The sequence below is a fragment of the Gavialis gangeticus genome, unplaced genomic scaffold (genome assembly GCF_001723915.1).
Source record: "Gavialis gangeticus isolate Ggan-Ray unplaced genomic scaffold, GavGan_comp1, whole genome shotgun sequence".
NCBI lineage: Eukaryota > Metazoa > Chordata > Crocodylia > Gavialidae > Gavialis > Gavialis gangeticus.
The window spans coordinates 15,579,566-15,599,313 of NW_017728998.1; positions in this window are offsets into that span (position 1 = coordinate 15,579,566).

Sequence of the window (19,748 nt, forward strand, 5' to 3'; positions counted from 1 at the left end):
ACAGGTTAGGACTATTTAGAAAAGCTGGACATGCTCAAATCCATTGAGCCAGATAGGATGCACGCAAGAGTGCTGAGAGAGTTGGCTAATGTGATTGCAGAGCCACAGGCCATCATTTTAGAAAACTTATGGCTATCAGGAGAGGTCCTAGATGAATTGAAAAGGGCAAACATAATGCTCATATTTAAGAAAGGGAAAAAAGGAAGATCCAGGGAACTACAGACCAGTCAGCCTCACCTCAGTCCCTGGAAATATCATGAAGGTGATCCTGGAGGAATCCATTTGTAAGCACTTGGAGGAGAAGAAGGTTATTAGGAACAGTCCATATGGATTCACGAAGGGCAAGTCATGCCTGACCAACAGGATTGCTTTCTATGATGAGATAACTGGCTATGTGGATGTGGTATACCTTTATTTTAGAAAGGCTTTTGATATGGTCTCCCACAGCATTCTCACAGGCAAGCTAAGGAACTATGGGCTGGATGAATGGACTGTGAGGTGGATAGAAGACTGGCTGGATTGTTGGGCTTAACGTCTAGTACCCTGAATTGTTGGGCTCAATGGCTCAGTGTATGGCTGGCAGCCGGTATCAAGTGGAGTAACCCAGGGGTTGGTTTTGGGGCTGGTTTTGTACAATATCTTCATCAACGACCTGGAAGATGGAATAGAGTACACCCTCAGCAAGTCTACAGATAACACCAATCTGGGGGCAGTAGTAGACACACTGGAGGGTAGGGCTAGGTTTCAAAGTAACTTAGACAAATTGGAGGATTTGACCAAAAGGAATCTAATGAGGTTCAACAAGCACAAGTGCAAAATCCTGCACCTGGGATGGAACAATCCCATGACTGGTACAGGCTGGGGGATGACTGGCTGGGCAGCAGCTCTGCAGAAAAGGAGCTGGGGGTTACAGTGGACAATAACCTAAATATGAGCCAGCAGTGTACCCTTTTTGCAAAGAAGGCTAATAGCATGCTGGACTGCATTGATAGGAGCATTGTCAGCAGATCAAGGGAAAGGCAGGGAAAGGGAAATGATTTTTCCCCTCTGTTCAGCACTGGTGAGGCCACATCTGTGTACTGTGTTCAGTTTTGGGCTCCCCACTACAGAAAGGATGTGGACAAATTGGAGTAAGTCCAGAGGAGGGCAACAAAAATGGTGAGGGGATTGGGGGACCTGACTAATGAGGAAAGACTGGAGGAACTGGGATTATTTAGCCTTGACAAGAGGAGACTGAGAGGGATTTAATAGCAGCCTTCAACTTCCTGAGGAAGGGTTTGAAAAAGGATGGAGCTAGACTGTTCTCAGTGGTGGCAGATGACAGAACAAGAAGCAATGGTCTCAAGTTGCAGCAAGGGAAGTTTAGGTTAGATATTAGGAAGAATGTTCTCAATAGTATTGGTAGTACAGCACTGAAACTGTTACCCCGAGAGGTTGTGGAATCTCCATCCTTGGAGATTTTTAAGACCCAGCTATGCTGAGGATAAAATTATATAATGAGAGTTGTTAGTTCTCAATTTGCCTCAGTAAGGAAGTGGCCTGTCTAATATCTCCCTGTCAACCTAAACCTCCACCCTAGCTCTAGTCAACACCATACTGACCAAATATAATATTCTAACTTGTAACTTGTATTGGAATGAAAACAAAGCTTAATAACAAAGTACAATGGAACCAGTAAGTAAAAGAGAAATTACGTATGTAGAAAGATAACAGAACTATATATACAGGGGGTTAAAATCACATGCTGGCTTCTCTCTCAAACATGCAGTGTTGTTGCAGGCAACAAAGGGTAGCTTGTTACTGACATACAGTTATTATAATGTCAGAGCAAGTACTTTTACCAAGGAAAAATCCACTGCCTGCCTCCCCCACAAAACTTCTCACCCTCTGGGAGGTATAGTTCTGGTCCTGGGAAGGGTGATACTTTAACCCTCAATGATCACTTGATTGATCATTGAGGGGTGCTCCTCCAACCAATCACAGGAGTACTGGTTTTACACAGCAACTTATTGGTAGGATCACAGCCAACACTGAGTAATCTGTTAGACACCAAGGGTAGGGGCAGATGTTACACATAAACCAGTTTTAATGATCAGAAACCGGTTTAAACTTGTTCAGTGCGCATAAACTAGTTTGAAAATGCCTGAAACCGGTTTGAGATGAACCGATTGAATGTAGTATTGGACTTAACTGATTTGGGCCAAACCGGTTTATGCAATGTCTTTCCCAGACCCCCTGCTGGTTTAAGATAAACCAGACTCCCCCAGCATCCCAGCATGCTCTATGGGCTGGGCAGGGCTCTCTGCTTCACAGCATAGCTGGCTCCTCCCCTCTGCTCCCTGGCTGCAGCTCCAGCAGAGATTTGCAGGTACAGCAGAGTCTGCCTGGGTTCCTCCTGCTTTCCCCCTCCCTTCACCACTCCCAGCTAAGCAGAGATCCCCCATCCCCTCTTCCTTACACAGACACCTCAGCATTAGCTAGCAGACCACATGGTGGTTATGGTCTGTGCTGTGGCAGACAGCAGGGTCAACTTAGAGCTTTTTGGAGCTAATCAACAGTTCAGCTGATAATGTCCCTCCCTTCCTTCTTTGTTTAAGAAGGAGACAGGCTGTTTGTTTTCTGATGGGGTGATAAATGCTGATAAATGCTCTGTTATTAAGGAGAGGGGGGAACCCCTCCCTAATCATGCTGGAGCCTGGCCACACTCCCCTTAGTTCAGTCCTGTGGAAGGGAATGAAAGGCTGCTCTGGTGCCCCCCAGCTTCTAGCCTGAGTTCCTGCACTCATGTGCCTCCATTTCTGAAACGTCTTTGCAGTTACAAAGTGATTTAGCAAAACCAGGTAAGACTAACCTGCAAAGACTGAATCAATTCAGGCTTTTTGCATATCTGTCCCTATCCCATGGATTCAGCCACTCTGGCTCGCCCTTATACAAGACACTCTCACAAACCCAGTGTTGCCAACTCTCATGACTTTTGGCCTTTGTCTTAAAGGGTAGGCTTCAGGAATGTGAAAAACTTAGGTGTCTCTCTCACAGGCACACGTACATACATGCATGTACAGCAACAATGGCATTTTGCAGGTTGCACTACCCCAGGAACATTTTGCACACCTTCTAGAAGTGGACTAAACTAAGAAAACAAGCAAATGAGGGCACTAGGATCTCTGCTATTGGAGTAATAGTCTTCATTCCAAACTCACCTACATGCTGAGTCAGTCACAGAAAGAATTTAATGAGGTGCAGAGAATAGGATTTTTGTATCCTGTCTTGTTATATAGTAGAATGTCCTGTCCTGATGTGATAGTAAAACAGTTGCACTGCTGCTGCTTTTGGTCTTGAAGGAAAAGAAGCTTGGGCCTTTACTTATGTTTTGGGATGTATTATACAGATGATGACAATGCTTTGCAATTTTACAGCCACTTTCATACCAACTGTGCTGTATTTTCAGCCATATCTTAGAAAAGTCATACTTCCAGTACTGAAATGCAGCCACATCTAAAGTAAAACATAGCTCATTTGAACACTGCACAACAACAGTAGAGAATAATTTAAAAGCAGAAGTTCAGAATGCCATATAAAACTTTGACTGCAGCAAGAACGGGGTATAATTTAATAGGAAATCAAATTAGAAAGTTCAGACATCTCATTAGGCAAGTCATTTGTCTTTCCTGGGCCTCAGTTTACCTTTCTCTAAGAGTAGGGACAGCAATTATCTATCTTTGGCATCTTGGGACAGAAGTCTCAAGTCCTATCAGACACAGTGAAATACCGACTTAAGAATTTAGACATGATACCAGAGTTAATATATTCACTTTAAAGTCCCACAGATATTTTAATGACTGGGGGGATGTGGGGGAAGAGAGAAGAAAAACCAAACACTTCATGTTATCTAGTCCAAAAGATGACCTGTGTATGAGCCTAGACTTTTCCCAATATCAAACTGAAGCATTAATTTAGTTGTTTAACACAGACTGAAAAATACAGCATACTAAATCCCCACCACTTCACTCCTACAGATTTTCTTCAGGGATCCTATTTAAGTATTCCATAGGGTTTTTCCTTATGTTGTTCATAAGGTCCAGCAGGTTCAGAGTCAAATTTAGATCTGGCTGATGTATCCATTAACTATCTGGAACAGAATCTTGAACCAAATCAGTCACAAATCTGATTCAGTTCAACTATTCCTAAGTGCTACATATGTAATCACCAATCTCTCTCCTGTTTCTGGAGCAAACATTAGGTTTTTCAATCCAAGTGCTTGAACACGTTGTCATACTTTGTCTAACTCATCAAAAACCATGAAAGCAATATACCCAATATTTGGGTAACATTATTTTTGTAGTGGGTCCTGGCTTCAGGCAAGGTGAACAAAACCTAAAGGTCCTAAAAGACTCTACTTTGTCTTCATTTGGAAAACTTTTTTTTTTTAACCTATAGGTTATAGTCCTCTAAGAGTCAGATCCTGGCTTCATAGAAGTCAATAGTAGTTCAGTTATCATTCTTTTTATAAATAATTCTCTACTGTTTGAGCTAAAGAATTAACTCTAGTGAACAGCAGCAGCCAGATTCTTGCTTTGTTATGTGAACCCACTACAAGATTTAGACAAATGCCCAAATGCTCTGCGGTAGGACCCAGAGGGTGGTGGTTGATGGGAGCCAATCGTCTTGGTGTACTGTGACCAGCTGGGTCCCATAAGGCTCTGTCCTAGGGCCTATACTGTTTAACATCTTCATCAATGATGTGGACATTGGTGTCAGAAGCGGACTGGTCAAGTTTGCCAATGACACCAAACTCTGGGGTAAAGCATTCACACCTGAGGATAGGAGCGTGATCCAGGCAGATCCGGACAGACTCATGAAAAGGGTGAATGAGAACCTGATGGTGTTCAACACCGAAAAATGCAAGGTTCTCCACCTTGGGAGGAAAAACCTGCACAATGCTTATAGGCTCGGTAGTGCTACGCTGGTTAGCACTACAGATGAAAGGGACTAGGGGGTCATGGTTGATCACAAGATGAACATGAGCCTTCAGTGTGATGCTGTGGCTAGCAAAGCGAGCAAAAAGCTGGCTTGCATCCATAGATGCTTCTCAAGCACATCCTGGGATGTCATTCTCCTGCTGTACTCAGCCTTGGTGAGGCTGCAGCTGGAGTACTGTGTCCAGTTTTGGGCTCCACAATTCAAAAGGGATGTGGAGAAGCTTGAGAGGGTGCAGAGGAGAGCCATACGCGTGATCAGAGGTCAGGAAAACAGACATTATGATGAGAGGCTGAGAGCAATGGGGCTATTCAGCCTGGAAAAGTGCAGGCTCAGGGGTGATCTGGTGGCCACCTATAAGTTTATCAGGGGTGCTCATCAGGATCTGGGGGAATGACTGTTCACCAGAGCCCCCCAAGGGATGACAAGATCGAACGGTCACAAACTCCACTGTGACTGATTCAGGCTGGACATAACAAAAACTTCTTCACTGTCTGAACCCCCCAAGGTTTGGAATAGACTGCTGCCAGAGGCGGTTCAAGCACCCACTTTGAACACCTTCAAGACACATTTGGATGCTTATCTTGCTGGGATCCTATGATCCCTTCTGACTTCCTACTCCTGGGGCAGGGGGCTGGACTCGATGATCCTCTGGGGTCCCTTTCAGCCCAAATGTCTATGAAATCTATGAATTTTATGAGTTGGAATTAGACTGTCAAAATATACTTTAACAGCCACACTTTCTACACTCATGTACAGTATATGTACATGGATAGGTATTTCTTGCTATTATATGAATTAAGTTGTGCTAATTAGGATCATTCTGAGAGCTGCTTAGCTCAGTTACTAGGGCAACTGGCTACAGACTGGAAAAACTGCCCAGGTGAGGGCAGTGAGTTGCCACACATCATTTCCACTTCTACTGCAGCCCTGAAGACTGTTCAGCTTTCTATCCTTTAGGTACCAGGAGCTCCCTAGGGGTAAGATGGCTAGAGCATGATGCTCACCACATCACTTCCTTTGTGTGCTCAGGTTAAAGAAACAGCAGAGCCCTGCCACCACTGCCTCAGTAATCTGTAACCAGAACACTTTTACCTAATCAGAATCATTTCAGTGCTTATCCCTTTGACATTCCTTCTCATCTGAAAACATTTATAACACAGCATCAACTTACAGTCTAAACCTGAGTTTGAGTGTTGTCTAGGGATATAAAGTCAAGAGCTACTGCAGGGTGGATGTTTTGCAGAAGTGACAAAATCAGTTTTCTGGATAAAGTTGCTCACTACACTGCTTCAAATAAAGCTTCTTATCTGCCCTGCCAGATGTTGTAATGATGACAACTGTTTTGAGGGACTTTGAAGAGACAAGGGGGAAAGAGTTCACTGGAGAATCCAACCTGTTCAAAAGTTTAAGAAAACAAGTAACACGTACTGCAATTCATGCTGCCATGGATTCTATACCCATCTCCCGGAGCCAGAATGTGGTCTGAACTTAGAGCCCATTACAGTTAACTCTCTCTTTTATACTTTCAGCATACCTTTGACATTTTGGTATTTACAAGGCAAATAAATCATATCCTTATAATGCTAAAATGCTACATTCAGAAGCACAGAAATAATGCTCCCGAGTGATTAAATGTAGCTGGAATGCTAACCCTAAATTTCGGTCAGGAGGAGGTATCCTGTGTGTCTGATCCTGAATAATGAACATAAGGACAAATGCTCATTTCTCTGCAATGCTAATACTAATCCCAAAATAGTGTTCCATAGATGCATGCTTACCAAAATGCTTGCACATTAAAAGGTAGTTTGTAACTACAGTATGTTTTTCACAGTTATGGAATAATAGAAGAATTGCACTTGAGTGGAACAGAAGCTAATTTGAGAAGGGATACTTCTGTGTGCATGGCAAACTGACACAGGGAAACAACCCCAAAATATGGTGTATAAATCCTACCCTGGGTGGGTAGAATCACCCCGCACAGAAGCCTGACTATCTTTATCTCACACTTTTCACAATGCTTGTTTGCCTACAATATGGAAGTTGATCTCCTTCCCTTTCTCTAATCCAGCCAAAAGGTACTTCACTATATGCCCTGTATCAACAGAAATTCAGTGTTATGCAAAACATTTCTCAACAAAATCTAACTTCAGTTGCTCTCCCATGGTGAACACAGGGACAGACAAACTCACTCCCTTTCCATGCCTTCAAAAAGCATGGATTAAGATGTCTGACTAATACTCCCAGTATTAATGTCATTCTACTTGCAAGACAATGAAGGGTGTGGGGAGGAATATTAGGAGGAAAATTGGAGTGGAGACAGTGAGAAAACAGTAACTGCAACTCTCTTCAAATTCAGTGGCAAAAAAATATTTATGTCATCTGAGAATCTTTACATGTATTAAATGCAGTGGCCCAAATGTTCAAATAATTCCCTCTTTGTGAAGTTCCAAATTTAGATTTTTTTCCCATGAATGTTAAGCTGCAGAGTACTCACCATTTCTATTGACTGCTTTTGGGCTTGTGGTGGGTATTCAATTAATCTGTAGCAAAATAAGTTACTTTGGATGCTTGGCCCAACTCATAAGACATCTAAGTCATCCTAAATGCACATAATAAATGTGTATGACATGTATATGCTATATATAGGACATCCAAGTTTGCCAGACTAAATTTTAAGGAAAAATTAATTTGTCAATAATACGCAGGAGAGTATAGTTTTTGGCTAAGAAAAAAGCCAAGTTGCTTAAAAGACAGTAAATGTGGTAGGAAAGTATCAAATCATTCAAAGGAAGAGCAAGTTGCACAGTTAGCGGGAGTATAGTAATAAGTGGCAAGTGAGGAAAGATGTCAATGGCAGGAAAATTCTAGGAAAAAAGATAGATGATGTAGAGCTGGAAAGGATACACTAAGAGGTTGGTACCTAGTACCCAATTTAGTTATGTCAGGGGAAAAGCAGTCAGCAGCTTGGCAAGCTGTTAAGTGACTGACAGATATTACACATACACCAGTGTAAATGATTGGAAACCGGTTCAAATCTGTAACAAAACAGAAGTTCAGCACACACAAACTACTTTCAAAATGTTCAAAATCAGTTTAAGATAAACCCTAGATGGATATAATATTAGACGTAACTGATTTAAGTTAAATCAGTTTATTGAACTTCTGTTGCAGATCCCCTCCACATTCAAGTTAACTCAGTCCCCCAGCATCCCAAGATGCTTTGCACCTCCCCCGCAAGCTCCACCTTGCAGGGTGAGCTGGCTAGCCTCGATCCAAGCTGTCTGCTCCAGTTGATTGGGGATGTATACTCTAGCTCCCCCTGCTCCTGGCCTGAGCCACTGCACACATGTGGCTACATTTCTGGAATGAAAAATGACTGTCTGTTCATTTCCTTATCAGTTCAATTTGTGCAGTTTAAACTAACCTGGAAAGATTGAATTGATTCCACCTCAGCCTTTTTGACTGACTGTACATAGCTGATAAAATCTACTTCTAAATTCTTCTGAAATTGATCCATGTTGAAAACTATATTTTCCATAAAAGCTTTCAATGCATGTGCAGAGCAAAAGCAACACAGGACTGGAAGGGGCCTTCGAGTTCAGGCATTTGCTATTGCAGGCAATCATGTCATCATCCCTCTTGTAAATTTATCAACACTCAGCTTAAATTATTAGCGTTTTTGCCTCAGTACTCCTAGTGAAAGTGGTTTAAGAAATTCACTCCCTTAATGGTTAAAAACAAGCTGTTCTCTAAAGCAATGTTCCTGAAATACGTTACATATGAGTAATTTTATAAAGAGTTGAGTTCAATGGGGATACTCAGGCTTGAAATGCTTAAGTGGACATTTTACAGAAAACAGATTTGAAATTATTCAGCTTGCTAAAATGGCTACAGACTACTAAGAATAATACAACATCGACAAAAAAATTAGTCTCTACCTGCATATATAACATCTTTATGGTAGCAACAACTTTACTACCATATCAGTGGAATTTAACAGTGTTCTGCACTCCTCAATCTCAGTGTCAAGAGACAGAATAACTGCAGTATGTCAAAATACCTAGCACTTGTCAATACATTGATAGGCTTGCATAAAAGAGGTTATGCCCTGTATCCTCCAGACACACTCACACAAATCGTGCTGTGGCATATAAAAACTTCTCAAAAAAGTTTACCACGGAGTTGTCTTTTTTTAAAACAATTTAGTGAAACTGCTAGTAGTTCTTTGCTAGAAGGAAGGTCTGTTTTCCTAACACATGCTGCCTAAGGCTCATTTATCTATTTTTGTAATGAGCCAAATGACAAGATTTACCAAATTTGTGCTCCTTGGGACCTAATTATAAAGTCAGGTGAGGGTGCAAACAAGTCATCAAGGTGTTCTTAATCAAACCAAAATGAAGAAGACTAATTAGAAAGACTGATGGTCTTCATTAAAATCCTTATAAGTAGCAATCTACAAGCTTAAGTTTCCTGGATGGTCAAATAAGAATTTTAAATAAGTTTATTCTTTTTATAGATCTTTGGGTCCTTGCACAAACTTTTTTTCAGTTGCATTTCTGATTGTAACCAGATTATTATATTCTAGTGTAATCATTTACATTCTTGGGTATCACTTAATGATAAATCCTATGTAATTTTCATAATCATGAGCCCTTTGAGAAAATAATTACAGTGTAATGGCTTCTACAGAAGACAATTTAAATTTTGATCAAAGGTTAGAGAAGTCAAACATGATATATCCCTTATCAACATTTTTCTGACATACCCAGTCAATGGGGATTTCTTGCTCCATTCTCTGCTTTCCTTTAATTTGTGAAAACACTTTAGTTTAAGACTCTAGACAATTAAAAATAATAATGGTAGAAGCCTGCCTCATTACAGTACAGATGTTGTAGCCTTTGTTTTCTCCGAGGGGTTTTTTTTGGTTAAAGTTATGCAGCATTTTTTTGTATTTTCTCAGGGCACTAATATTTTGTTGAGAGCTTTCTAAACCAGTCTCTACAAGTTTTCAAGCATTTTGGCCAAGTGAGCCACAAGGACTTGTTTGTCCCATGTGCATGCATATTTTGGAGCCATTTGCACATTTGAGAAAACACAAGAGGTGCCAGAGGTCAGAACAAAGCGAGACATGAATCTGGCAACTGCAGCAATGTGATCAGAACCTTTTGCCCAGAAGGATCAGGTATTCAATTTTTTTGCCAAACAAATCTGTTTAACTGCATATCCAAGTACTCCACTCCCTACCAATTGATTATTTTTATCCAGAGACCTATTCAATAGCAGGTCCTTTTTTTTTTTTTTTAATATTACGTCAGGTAAAATTTTGGAGCATGAAGGCAGTAGCTTGTAAAAGCACTAGAAGCAGACTTTTCTTGACTGTAAGTGGACTCCACTGAGAATTTTTGCCGATATGTCAATGGAACCATGCTATTTCTGTGGAGTGTGTGCTTAGAGTTTGCTGTTTGATCTTGAATAAGGTGTCATGCCAGAGTTATAACTTTTGCTGTGCTGTGTGAAAAGTCAAAAAGGAGAATACCTGACCTCTTATTATCTGGTTTGCCAACTACCAGTAAATGTACTGACTCTCAGTGAAAGCATGTCAAAAAACGAGTGTTTAGTAAGTCAGGAAGTTTCCTGTTATCAAAAAGGCAAAATAATTCTGTTATCATATTAGCTAGGGCATACAGAACATTTGTGCATTATGGAACAGGCCCTGCATATTTATTCCCATTAGTAATCCTTATTCATGTTTCCAGCCTTGACCTGAATTAACACTTGTAATTTGTACTCTGTATTTATACTGAGTTTATGGATGAAAAGGTGACTAACATAAAAGATAGCTTATGCCTTTATATGGTCACATAGAGAAATTGCAAAGTTACTTCTCCAAGTAATTGTGGATTCATATCAAGTGTGTGAATGTTTTTCAGTGCAGTAGGCAATCTACGTTTATTCATTTCTTTTCATGACTAAAAGTCACACCAGAACAAAGAGAGAACATAGCAACAGAAAATTACTGAATGTCACTAATAAACTGTTGGCTTTTTGATTAAGATTCCAGTGTCAAGAATATCACTGTCCTTCCTCTGCTCTAAGAACAGAAAATACACGTGGTAGATATTTGATGGCAAATGTTAGATGCTTTAATGAGGACCACTGAAAACCACTGTCTAGAGGCAAGCCCCAAGAAAGGTTCTTAATGTAAATACCATTCACATTTTTCTCTTGGTATAACTAAAAGTGATGTGACTTCAGAATGATATTTACCACAATATCTAAGAAGCTTTGAATTACCTGGCAGCCATTTATCACTGTGGCCATCAAGTAATAATGCCATTCCTTAAAACCACGCTCAAAACCACAACTAAACAGTCTGCCCAGATAAGCATTTCTGTATTTCATAGAGTAGTGTAATTCAACACTGGAAGAGAATGTTTGACCTGTTCTACATTATAGACCATTACAATTCATCCATTTACCCCTGTATTGAGCACAGTGACTTGTCTAAAATTATAGAAACGTGTCTATTCCTGATTTTAAGGCTTCATGAAATACATAATTGCTGCTTCCCTTGATAGCTTACTCCAGTTGATCTACCACCTTCTTTTTAATTTGATTTGGTCTGGCTCCGGCTTCCAACCAATAGTACTTGTCATTTGATTCTCTGCTGGATTAAAAAGCCCTTTAGTACCAGGTATTTTCTAAGTACCCATGAAGATACTTAGGCACTAATCAAGTTACTTTCCAATCTTCTCTTGATAAGCTAAGAAGATTGAGTTCTTTAACTGCTTCACTGTACAGTACTCTTCTCCAGGCCTGAATATAATACTTGCCTGTTCTCTCATTGTCCTAGTGTGACTTTTAATCATGAAAAGGAATGAAAAATGTAGATTGCCTACCACATCGAAAAAACATTCACACACTTTATATGAATGCACAATCGCTTGGAGAACTAACCTCTTCTAATTCTTCACAATCTTTAAATGTGAAATGCCCAAACAGTAAGCAGGATAGTGGTCATATACAGATGTAAAATCAACTCTCTGTAGCTAATAGCAAGGGTTTTTGGGAATAGTATTTTTTTATTGGACCAACTGCATGGCTAGCATAAAGTTAGACAATCTTTCCAATGCATGCAAGGAATTCTTTATAAGGTCTGAGGTTCAAGCCCCTAACTTTTTCCCAACCATGCAGTCAGTCCAGTAGAAAATATCACCTATACAAATCCTTGCCCCTCACATAATTTTCTGCACTATCCTGGATGCAACATCACTCCAACACCTCCTATAGTTAGTCTGTGGTCCATATTATCAAACTGCTGAACTGTATTCCACTAAAACATTTGCAGTAGCACAGCTTTCTGCATATGAGATCTGTGTTTTTTGTTCCTCATTGTAGAACTGTAGACTTAGTTATATTAAAACTAGTTTTCATGGGGCCATTTCCCCAAGTGATCCCGATTATTCTGTATGACATTCTGTCATAATTATTTACCACTGCTAAATTTTGTGTCATTCGCAAATTGTATCGGCAGTGATTTTATATCTACTTCCCGATGGTGCTAAAGATTATGAAGCCAGCACACCTGCCACCCTCTTCTTTCAGAAAGGAGCTCAAGAAAAATAATACCCAAAGATAAAGTGTCTGAACACCTTATGGCAGAAGCAATACTTATGTTGCTACTAGCCATGGGGGACCAAAAAGGGGAAAGTAGTAAACAAGGTTACAAGGCAAGTTAAGATGGTATCAGAAACATCTAAATCACCTGATGAGAGGACAAGCTAAATATGTTTCCTAAACAAACATTATTAACTAGCCTAAATTAAGTTCCCGATCAATCTCAGAAAAATGAAATGAGCAAAATCAATCGATTTAACCTGATATGATGCTTATTAAGAAACAAAGTATCTTACTGTTCCATGCAGTTCACAGAGGAAACTCCTTGCCATGTAAGGCACTATACTTTGCTCAGTTTGAAGAGTTAGGACATGATGAGCCCCATGTTTAAGCCTTTTGTATCAATGATATACCTGTATGTAAATTTCAGAGATGCAACTTCCCCCGTTATTTAGAATTACATGTGAAAAATGTGTGTGTGATATGTATAAGCAGACACCAAGATGGTTAACCCCTTTTATGTTGCTGATTAACAAAGCTGCTATCTCAGGCTTTCCTGTCCCTACCTCATCCTTGTCCTTTAAAACAAGCTTTTTATGTTTCATTTGAGTCCTTTTCCTTCGTCCTGCTTCATGTCCTTTACATTTGATTAGTAGCAAAGAAAAGAAAGGCAACAAAATCCAAGTCAAAATCACCAGGTAAAGTCCATATTCACTTGATTTAACTATTCAAAACTAGTTCACTTTGATTCTGACTCTTCTTTCTGGCCTCCTTGCATCTGATCTCTTGACCTTCTAAGCCACCCAGGCTGCCAGTATTAGAGTAAAAATCCTCAGTTTTCTAACCATGTTACCCCTGTATTTCCTTGTTAATGTAAAGAAGCAGAATGTGGTACTGTGCACCAAACCATCCTACCACTTACACCAGAAAGAAAAGTCACTCACTACAGTCAGTAGACTTACACTAGGCAAACACTCAGAGCATGACTTGACATTGTTTGTATAGCACTGAAGCTTTCATATAGAAAGTATAAAATTTGCCCTGTCAAAACATTTGCCACTTTTACATCTGCACTGAAACATGCAAAGTATCCACTAAGTACTTCACAAAGATATTAGTGATAGTACCCAATGAAGAGTGGCCATAAAAGCTGGTGAAAGTTTGGACTGTAGCAGGGGAACCCTACCCCTGCTACCGGAAGTGAGGGAGCGCAGCACTACAAAGAAGCTAGCTGCAGAGCAGTTTGTTGCCAGGACATAGGCAGCAGATGAATGGAGGTAAAAATGTAAGCTAGAGCAATAAGCCTGTTCATTGGGGCTTAGAAGAGGACACTCCTGAGCTGGACCCTGAAGAGCAGAGGTGAGGAGGAGTAGAAAGGGCTAGCCAGTGCTAGAGCCTCAGACTGACTCTAAGTTTGAAGGAGAAAACAGCAGTGGGATTTCTCCTTGGGAGAAAAAATTATTGATCTGAGTTATTTATAGCCTGATGGACAATTTGGGATTGTTGGGAAGCCACAGACAGAGTGAGGCACCCTGTGGTAGGTGAAACTAGGGCTCAGGGAAAGAGACTCCCAAAGGTCTGGGACCCAAAAGGATGGCATGGGGCTGAAGCTGTGTAAATCAAGGGAGAGGCAAAGGCCTGGAAAAGAGTCTTGCCAGGGGCTGGGACCCAGGGGACTGTATGAGGTAGAAGCTGAGCAGAGTGAGGAAGAGGACAAGGCTCAGGGAAAAAAGCCCTGCCAGGGTCTGGACCCCAGGTGACTGTATGGTTTGCGTGTCAGGGAGCCAGGGAGGGGTGGAAGGCATGAGTTCAACAGCAGTCTGTCCAGGGTCAAGGACCTGGTGGGCCAGGGAGGCTGAAGCCAAGGAGGAAAATACTTGGGAAGCATCTGGGCCCTGCAGGGGCTTGGAGGACAGGGCCACTATTAAGGCCTATAGGACTGTGTTCCCTACTGGTAGGGCCTGTGGAACCCTTGCCAGATCTGGGGGACTGGCAAGAGGGTCTGGGTCATACAACCCAAGGGCAGGGCTGGAAAGAAGGGAGGTGAAGCAGGGCCAGGGAGTGTGCATGTGAGGGGAAGGCCAGAAGGAGGGACTGGGGCCAGGATAAGGCTGCCCAGGGATGAGCAAGTCTGAATAAAGCACCCAGGGCTTAGTCTGGTCATTGAGGGCAGCCTCCTGTATCTCATTTGGACATGAAGGTGTGGCAGGGGAACATAAGGCAGTGGCCCAAGAGATCAGTGGGGCAGGACAGGGATTGGAGTGCTAGGGGGTACTACAGCCTTCCTCTGGAGGCAGATCCTGTCACGGGGACAATGAACCCTTGTAGGAGACGTAGTGGTGCTACATTATATAGCAGTGTTGTTCTGCTTTTTTTAATTCTGTCTATGACATTGTTTGTGAAAGAGTTACTGTATAGCTATATTGCATTCTTGTTTTCAGGGAAACTCAGGAGAATAGCAACATAGTAACACTAGATAGTCTCCCAGCAGACACAGGTAAGCAATAACTCAACTGCCTGTGTTATTTGCTGTGAATATGCTACTTGTAGACGTAGCTATTTTGCTAAGGCTGGGAGCCTGGACATCAAAGGTACACTAAATGGTAATATAGATTCTCTGGAGGTAGGAAATATGACATTATTTGCAGGAAGAAGAGACTAATAGAGTAACAAGCAGGTCCTTCATGAAAGCCATGCCTGCTTCAGGCAATCTTAGGCATCCAGAGGATGGTAAATTTTAGGAATGCTAAAACCAAAAATCTTCCTTTATCATACATGGCTAAATTATTTTTTTCTGAAGACTTTGGTTATAAATGATACTTCTTAGAAGCAATATTTCTTGGTCATAAAGGGACTATCAGTCTCAAGTTTGAATTTCACTTTTTGTCTACTTTATTCAGACCTTTATTGTTCTAATAGTGGCTTCACATCAACTTTGTATTCATATTAATAGCAGCTCTAAATATATTCCAGTTGTTTTATTCCCAGATTTCATGAAGAGGACTTTTTTATAAATGCATGTCAAGAATATATTCCATAATGGAACACAAAAGGCATCATTTAATATAACTCCCTCTTTCACCTATGTATGCAATCATTTTTGCTTTTAATTAGATTTTTTTTTTAGAATTATATTTTGTTATCCTATTTTTCCTGGTGTATCATCAGTACGTTCTTTAATGTTTTTCATTCATCTAATTTTCCCCTGTCTATTGGCATAAAGTAGTCATAGTACAACTGCATATTTAATATGCAAATTCAAAATCATATGGGTTTTAGGATACAATTCCTTTTTGTTTAGTCCTTCTTTACTGGATGCCTTTTTTTTTGATGGGAAAGAAGGGACCTGTAGGAGATAAAATATACTCTAAAACCTGGACTTTAAATTCATAAATAATTGCCTGGACCCTGGATGGAAGGGGGCCTCTAATTCTTTATTTCAAATGAATGAAAAGGAAGACACATTCACTTTGCATTTCATTTCATATGAAATATTTCACATAAGCTACTGTTGAGAATTAGCATTACATGTAAAGGTAATATAATTCCTTTTAGCCCAGTTTTTGACTAACTCTTTTAATATGGGGATTATACATTAGCTGTATTTTTTGGCATACAGCTCCATGTATTCATTGCTTTTGTCTACTGACTTTCTGCCCTACTTACCTCTTTCAGTGTTGCTTCCCTATTTATTTAAATCCATGTTTTCTAGTTCTAGCATTTAACATTAATTCACTCACTATACTGCTTTCCATCCTAAAGTCAAATCACGTACCTATGCCTTACTTTAACCAGTGATTACAATCTTCTGTAACTAGATCTTAATAGTGCCTAAAACACAAACAAATGATGAAGTCCACATTATCTGCTTAGCATCCCAACTACCATTTTTCTTGATCATGATTTCAGGACTCTGGCCTATTATTCTTACAAGTTGTTTCCCATTCTATCAGTTGTCCATCAGCCCCCGATGGCTAGAAAATGGTATTAAGAGATTTGCTTCTGAAAATTGGCTTGTAGGTAAAGTAGATATGTATTAGAATAATGGTCCAAGGCAGCAGAAGGGGTTAATTGATTTCTAAAAGCCTGTTTGTGACAAAGTTTCCTTCAAGGCCAGCCCTGCCTGACACAGGCAATGAGCAAGCAGATGCACAGGCTGGGAAATTGAAGACATGTGCCACACTGTTCCATAACATGAGGTAAGGGGTTTTGTCATGTTGGCCAGGTCAGAGAGCCAAACTGCAGGGCCCTCGGGGGTTTCTGGTTTTGGTAAATGGACCAAATTAGGAGGCCACTGGAAAGAACCAAATTAAGATGTGTACATGTGATGGGTTTGTGAAACAAAGGAATATGCTGACAGGACAGAACATGGAGTATGATGACGACAGAGAGACCAATCAATGATACCCAGAGTTCAAGAGTCACTAAAGGGGGGGGGGAATAAAAAAAGGAAGGATTTCAGAGCAGAAAAGGGTCCTTGAGAGGGGAACCTGAGATTGCCATGGGCAGAGGTCACATCACCAGCCTATCACCCCCACCCCACTAGTGGGAGCTCAGACTTTGACCTCCAGGCTGCTGACATCTGACATCAAGCCTCAGAGTGAAACTTGCGTACTGGTCCAGTGCCAACAGTTGGCGAGTCTGCCACAATGGGGATGGTGGTTCTGTGACTCGGGGACTGGGACTAGGTTGAGTGCCAACAATTGGCTACTGGGTGTCTGGGACTAGGACTTGAGGACAGTAACCTGACTGATCAGGGAATTTGTTGAGACAGAGTGAACCTTTCTAGAGGGATCAGCCAAAATTCATAGGAGGGTAAGGCTGTGGAACTATGGGTGGAGACGTGTTTGTATGGTGAAGCCATATGGTAGTTCCAACCAGGGTTAAAGCTAAGTTACAACGTTTGTGTCACAGTCTTTTGTGCAGATGGTTGTCGCACTGCTGTCCAAGGGTATAGTTGTTTGTCTGGGTCAGGCAGAGTACTGTACAGTGTACAGTGGTACAAGTGTGTTGGAGGCAGGAGCAGCAACCTGAAGAAAACAAGGTTGCAATCTGATCTTGGAGTATGCCAGAGGTCCATGGTTTGGAAAGGGTACAGGCTGTGGTCTGCTTGGGTTAAGTAAGATAACCTCCTGTTGTGGGTACAATAGAAAGCTAAGAGCAGAGAAAATTGATCCCTCTGCTGAGAAACTGTGTGAATGAACAGAGAAAGAGTCCTTGGGACTGGCATTTGTAAGCAAAGCTGCTGCTAGAAAGGAGAGGGTTTCTTTGCAGGGATTGTTAATGGCTTGCATGGCATTAGTTACAGGAGCAGTGTTGTGTGTTTCCTCTGGAGACTGTAATTCAGAAGTTACAGGTGCAGGCTAAGGCAAACCAGAATGTTATCCAGGAAATGCAACTTCAGGGAGCTCGGACACAGTTAAAGGAAGAACAGGAAGAAACTTCAGCCCAACCCAAAGATCAGGGATGAGAGATGTGAAACAGACACCTTGTGATCCTGTGTGCCCCAAAGAATAGACAGCACCACAAAAAAATGTTTTTTGGAGATGGCTGATCATCACAGGATGCTGGGAGGAGACATGGGGGAGACCAGAAATGTTATTGGACACTAGGCCTGTGCAAAGTGGCTAGTATTTGCTTTGGATTTGGCCAATTTGGGGGACAGTGATTTGATTTGGTGATTCCCCCCATGGTCCTCCCCACCACCCCCGCCCCTAGTACTTACCAGCTTAGAGTAGCTGCAGCTCCCTGCTGCAGCCACCAGGGACTGCCTGAATCATCAAAGCTCTCCGCGTCTTTTCCGAAGATGCGGAGAGCTTTGATTCCATTCAGAACTTTAAATTGGTCACCTGATTCGATTCAGATTTGGAGATTCAGTCACCGAATCAGCCCAAATCTCCTCCAAATTGACTCACCACCTGAAGTTTCTCATGGCCCTATTGGACACCTGCTCATTCACTTTGATTCATTGTGTTTGTGTGAATTGCAAAGAGGCAGTAGCAAAGGACTGTGCGTTGGTAATGGGAGTGAATGATGTCTTTGCTTCTACCCTCCTCTCCCTCCAAGAATAGTGAGGCTGATCCTAGAAGGGAAAGTGTTAACAGTTATTAAGGCAGGAAGGTGTTGACAAAAACTCAGAGTACAGCTTTGTAAGCAAAGAGTCAGTGCTGAGAAGTTATCCTGAGCAGGAGGGGATAGCCTGAGCCACAGGAAAAAAAAATGTGTCTTATCAGAGGTGCCTGCTTTTTTTGCAGGCATGTGGTTTCAAAGTTCTTTTTAGGACTGGAAAGGTTCCTGAAAGATTGTATGTGATGTAAAAACAAGCTGCAAAGAGAGTACATTTGATGTCAGAAAGAAACAACTCTTTTTTTGGATTGTTTGCAGAAAACTGGGCCAGAAGGAGCCACTGACAGGCATGAATTGTGAAGCCTGCAGCCCAGGGAGGATATGGTTAAAGTAATGCCATCAGAAGTATAAAGGTCTGTCAAGCAAGACTGACTGTTAACACCCAGAGGAGAGTAAGGGGGTTTCAGAGATCTGATTGAGAGTGAGAGATCTATGGAAGAGCCTGAGAGAACAGAACCTAGAGAGGGACTGAGAGTAGGGGCTAAATAGCAGGGCCCAGCCAAAGGGTGGGAAAACATGGAAAGCCAGGGACTCACAGTCTGAAAGGTGTGTGAGGCACAGTCAGTGACTTGTGGCCCAGGAGGGGCCACGAGAGAGTGAAGTCAGATGTGTCCAGAGGCTCAGATTGGAGCCCAGAGAGAGAGATCAAGATCTGATGAGATGTCTGACAGCCTGAGGTGCTGAGTATTGATAGGGCTAGACAGCCCAGATGTCTGCAGCCCAGGAGAGGCAAGTGTTAGCAGGGCCATGTGCCAAGGTCTCACTCATTCAGGAGCACCACCAGGACCCAGAGAGGGGTCAAAGTCTGGGGGACACAGCTGGAGATCAGAGGGGTCAGGGAGCCTGTAGCCCAAAGGGTTCTGGCAATCCAGAGGTGGGGCCCTAGAGAGCTCAAAAGGTTAAAGGAGGCCACTGCTAAGATTGCCAGAGCTGGGGGAGCCTGAGATCTGAGCTAGCCTGAGGAGAGGCCAGGAAGCCCAGAAGTGAGACATTGTGTCCAGGAGGGGTGAAGATAACAAGGATAG